This window comes from Spinacia oleracea, chromosome 4 (assembly GCF_020520425.1).
Source record: "Spinacia oleracea cultivar Varoflay chromosome 4, BTI_SOV_V1, whole genome shotgun sequence".
NCBI classification, from domain to species: Eukaryota; Viridiplantae; Streptophyta; class Magnoliopsida; order Caryophyllales; family Amaranthaceae; genus Spinacia; species Spinacia oleracea.
In genome coordinates, this window is record NC_079490.1 from 131,334,625 (window position 1) to 131,340,624 (window position 6,000).

Sequence of the window (6,000 nt, forward strand, 5' to 3'; positions counted from 1 at the left end):
GCCAGAAATCAGCCAGGCCAGTCTGTGACCAAATCCCCATGGCCTCCTCATCAGCACGAAGGGCTTTAAAGGCCTTCTGAACCTCCACCAAGGACCAGAATGTACGAAACAGCTTTCCGTCGGCCTACAGGCGAACGAGTCAATTCCAAACCTATACAAGTACAAGATACAAACTCAAAATACAGTACAAGACTTACTAAGCCAGCGCGAGGCCGCTGAGACAAGTGCCACTCCGGCCGAAACACCAGGTCGGAAGGACTCCAACCAGTACCAGCAAAAGTGGGCGCCTCCCGGGGAACCATACCCCCACCTGGCGCGTTTATTGCAGCCGCTTCATCATCCGAAGCATCCTCCTAAGCAGCCTGAACCACAGACGATTCGGCGAGCTTTCTCCGAGTGTGACGAGGCATACTAAATCAAGTGAAGTACAAAGTGTCAAAATTCTAAACTGGGGGCTATCCTATACTAGCCTATACAAAGTCAAAACCAATCCCCAGTGGACTTCTAGTTCAAAGTACAAGTTCAACACCAACGCCTAGGCTACCCATGCCAATGCAGGTATACAAGTTCAACACCAACGCCTAGGCTACCCATGCCGAAGCAGGTATACAAGTTCAACACCATCGCCTAGGCTACTCATGCCGAAGTAGGTATACAAGTTCAACATCAACGCCTAGGCTACCCATGCCGAAGCCATCATTTCAAAACTCTACAAAACAATATAAAGGCATCTTAACCTATTTCTCTACCTAAGACCCCGCTAGGTCACCAGTGAGACTACTATCTACAAATACCACGTACGACATTCGAGAAAATTCTAAAAAAATTTAAAACTACAAGTTCCAACAGTTCAAGTTCAAGTGGCTATCAAACAATCTTCTACAAGATTTAAGAATATTAAGCATACAAACATCATTTCAAAGTACGAGACAATCAAAACTACATGCAATCATAGAGTTATTTCATAAGCAAAACATGAAATACTTTATTGGATAAGGCAAGAACAAGACCAAGGGAAGACAATTCGACCTTTGAGAGAGAAAGAGAGCAAGAAAGCAAGAGATTGCTCCTCAAAATGGCACGGCAAGGGGCGCTTATATAGCGAAGCCCCGCGCCGTACGCCGGCCCAGCGTCCAGCGCTGCCCGCTGCATGCGCGAATCTTCAGCGCGCGTGGTCTCCCGTGCTGATTGCACGTCCTTTGCTGCTACGGTCTTCCGCACCAAGCATCAAACATCACATCAGGCCATCCATCGAAAAAACGGGTATACACCTGTATCTCCAAGTACAAACAGATGAATATTTCAAGAATACAAAGTCCAAAAAATACAACGACTCAGGCGTTCAACTCCCAACGGACCCAAGCTCCGGGAAAGTCAGTCGAAATTTCAAAGTTTTAAGGGCCAGTAAAAAGCTCTTATCCCCAGCAAAGCACATCCCCAACGGATCAACTCCGGGTGTTCAAATTCAAAAATTCAAGATTCAAAAATTCAAGATTCAAAATTTTCGATGCCAAGCTCCGTCCTGAACTGAAGGCGAAAAAGTACAAGTACAAATCGGAGTCGTCACAACCGCACCAAGGAAGACTCTATCCTTTTTTCTAAACGCCTGTTTTATGCAGGTACCGGCGTACAAAGAGTGGTCTCGATTGCAGAACATCTTGATCATTCTCCGTCCCTTTCGAAATACTTTGACTTGCGCTTTCCTAACCGAACGTTCAGTCAAAGTGGGGGCTTCTATAGACACCTAATTTGTGTCTCCCCTGTGTGATGATGACGATACCATTATCCTTACTAGGTGGTTGGAATAACTCCAGGCGAAAATCCCAATTGCTAAGAACATTTCCAAATTCAAAATCCAAAATCCAATTCCCGAGGTCGTTCCCCTCCCGGAACTCGGTACAAAATACAACTTTCAAAATCCAATTTCAAAATCCAAGTACAATCTCATCTATTAGACCATCCCATTGGTTTTACTAGGCCTTTTCCACTCAAAATCATATAAGGCAAGTCAAGTTCGGGCGCCGACCAACAAAACCGAGCATGCCGGGCCCCGTCCCGTAAAACCGGAATTCAAAACCCGAGAAAGGCTTATTTTTGGACGCAAAATAATGCCTTAACCTCCAAGCAAACACAAAATTCCAAGCCTATTACTATTCGTACAAAGGTACAACACTACAAGACGAAACAAGGACGGAGTCCGCGTCCCTGCTTTGGCGACATTCACGCCACGTCACCAGCGCCCAGCGCTGCCTCGGTGTGCTGCGCTGGCATGTGCTGGCGTCTTGCTCCCCTTCCTCCTATAAATACCCCTCATTTTCAGCATCAAGAGAAGGAAAAAACAGAATACAACGTCGTAATACTGACATTACGCCTCAAAATACAAATAAAAAACCCTGCAAAATACATACAAAATCTCTTATTCAAAAGCAATTGGGAGCTCTTGCCTAAACCTAAATAGGTAAATCCGAATCCCACTCTAATCAATCATGTTGTTTTGATTTCAAAATGATTAGCAAGTTGGCATTTTTATTATTAAAAATGCCACTTGCAACAATCATACATGTTTTCAAAAATCAAAACTTTTCAAAATACAAAAATGCAAACTTTCAAGATTCAAGGATGTTCAAAGTTGTTTACAATCACTTCTTTGAACTAGAATCACTTTCAAGCATGGAGTAATCAAAGATGACACCTTTTAATCCTTAAAGGTTTAGTCTTTTGAGATTGAAAACTCCATTTTTCAATATACAAGTTCAAGTTTTCAAATTTCAAGATCCCACCATGTTTAGGGTTGTTCATGACTACTTCTCTAAACTAGGATCCTTTCAAGTTCAAGCATTTTCAAGTTCAATATTTCAATATTCAAGTATTCAAGTTGAAGTTCAATATGCAAGTCTAGGATATTTGGGTTGAGCAACCTCTCCCAAGTTGAGATTTTTGGCTTTCAATTCGTGTCGGGCGCACTTATTTTTAAGGAGCCGCTTGGCGTTCTAATCTCATGTGCCCAAGTACAAGTTTCAATTACGCACCTTTCAATATTGCAATTTCAATATCGCACCTTCCAATACCGCAATTTCAATACCGCAATTTCAATACCGCACTTTCAATATCGCACTTTCAATTCCGCAATTTCAATTCCGCACTTTCAATTCCGCACCTTTACTTGCCTAGTCCATTTCTGCGCAATGTGGACCTACTCCCTAGTCAATCTCTTGGGGGTCTTGTATTTTCTTTATTGCTTTCATCACCACACATGCTAAATACAACAAAATACAAGGTTACATCACGCTTAACAAAGATAATTTCTTGGACAAATCGGCCTTAGGTTCCTTTAAATCAATCTTTAAAGAAAAGTGACCACCATACAATTAGAGATTCTATTTGCTCTAAATTCAAACCCACATAGTCTAATCTAGGGTATATTTTCGAAAAAATGTTGTGCCAACGTACTTGAATATTTCTAAAGCTCACGGAATAAGAATTTCGTTTTAGTGCCCGGATCTCACCCATCCGTTTCGTGGATTCAAAGCCTTATCCAAAGTAGAGTCAATTGCGATCTTTCCAAACGAGACTTTAAACAATGTTTGGTGGCGACTCCTTCGAGGTACAAAAATACAAAGGTTTTCTAAAGAACCGCCCCTCTTATAGAACGGGAAGCAATTGCGCAACACAAAAAAACCCCCCTACACCAACTCTTCAGGTTTTCAGTTCCGTTTGAATGTTCTAATGGAATAGACCAATCCCTTATTGCGCATTCTAACCAAGTCCGAATACAAGAGCTGGAGTTGGTTTACTCAGAGTGAAAAGTAAAGAGCTGAAATTCAATGGTTTATAATGTATTCAGAATAGCACTTAGCATTGTTTTCATGGACTGTTAGTCTGTTAATAGTTGAAATTGCGTTTGTGGACAAAATCATTGATACCACTTATCATGAGTGACGCTCCTTTTTGTAGTTGTTTGTAATGTGGTCCATAATCTGTTGCTAACTTTTTTCCTATTTGAATGTCATGTTGAGCAGGTATTTGTGGCGATGCTTGTGGATAACTTTTTATATCCTATCTCTGCTCTAAGATCTCACTTTACACAGTCTATTAATTGGTCGGTCTGGTATAATATACTATCTGAAGGATGGGAAAATATACAAGATATACTTGTTTTTTTTCGACAGATAGTTGGATTTAAACAATAACCTAAATGATTTATGTAAATGAGTCGTAGGGTGTCTGTCTCTGCATTGAAGTGAAACTTTGACTAGCTTGCTATATACTTCGTATATGTGTTTATTACTATTTTCGACGATGGTCTCCATTTCTTGATTTGAATCCGAGACTATCAAATGTGATTCTGTTAGTAACTTTTACTATGCTTTGTTAACTCTTAAGTCTCACATTATTACCTGTTGTGCAGATTGACTAAACTACTTGCTTATTTTACTCTTCAAGTCTTCGGACAAAACAGTCTCGCGTATTTTACTTGTCCCACATGTCTTCCTTACAACTTACAAGTAGGCACTCTGTCACAGACTGATGCTAATGTTTTTCTAATGTTCCCAACGTTTTCCTGTGCCAAAACCAAATCAGACCCTTAGCACAACCCCAACACCTTCACTACCCCAAACTTCAACCCATGACCCTCCTTGATACCCTTGTTCGATCTCGAGCCCCTACTACGAGGCGACAACTTAAACATGTTTGTTTGCAAATTTATTCCGAATAATACTAACAAGTAAACTATACTCACGCTTTAACTTTGCCCAATGACCACTATATCAGTTACAAGTAAAATTTGTTATAAATAAGGAACGTGAAAGGTAAGTTGACTTGGTATATCCCAGGAAGCTTCCTACACAACCAGATTTAATGTCTACTTCAAAGCAACGCATCGAAACATCCTCCGTCACACACACACACATCTATCCATTCTATCATGCTGCTGAGTTGGAAAAGCAATCTACTCATAAATATTAGCATAGCAGGCGGGAAGTGCCTACTGCCAATAATTCTTTGGTTGACAGCCCGAGATTCTGCTAATCTAAGACCAAGGTAGGCACACTCCCCTAATTCTGATGAAGTTAAAACTTCCTAGTATATTCACAACTTCTATTCATCCTCCATTTTCATTGCCCAATGACCACTATATCAGATATAAGAAGAAACACTGGAGAAGCCAACCAACACAAAAGAATCAACTGTAACGTAAAAAGACAGTAGCAGACCTCAACCGCGCCTGCAACCAGATTGCAAGAGGAAAAAACCAGACTGCAAGTGGAAAAAAACCAGCCCCTGCATACATCAGAACAGAACATCAGAACACATCAGAACAGAACATCAAAACACATCATAACAGAACATCTGAACACATCAGGACAGAACAGGGCACCCTACCCAGAACAACTAGAAGAAAAGGCTGAACTCAGCTTGAAACCAGCAACACAGATGCAAATGCTCAACCTGCACTTAGCCCAGCAGAAGCAAGCCAACAGGCTCCCAACCCACTTATTGCAGAAACACTACAGACTTGCTATTAAGGGACTAAAACAGCTAACTTAGCCCCGTTTATTAACTCTGAAAATACATTTCAATCTAAACTACATTGAACCAAAAATTTAGGTTCAATTGTTGTTAAGGGAATTGTTGTTAGTTTTATTTTGAATAAAATTGAATTCGCTACGAACTTCAGCCATGCTACATTGTGAAGACATTCATAGGGGTGAAACCGTCAATAGGCTCATCACTATATATGGGTGTATAGAGAAATAAATGTGTTAATCTGCAAACCTAATTAAGGTGAATGATATTAGATTAAACATTTTTCTGCAAATACAAAGAATAATGGCGTAAAAACCCAAGAGACGATACAAGAGATTAACCCAAGAGCTCCAGGAAAAGAGCAAGATATAACTAGTACATTGAAAAGAGCATGATATAACCAGTACATTGGAAATAAAAGATAATAAGTCCATAGATTGAACCAATAGAATACAAATACAAAGAATAACG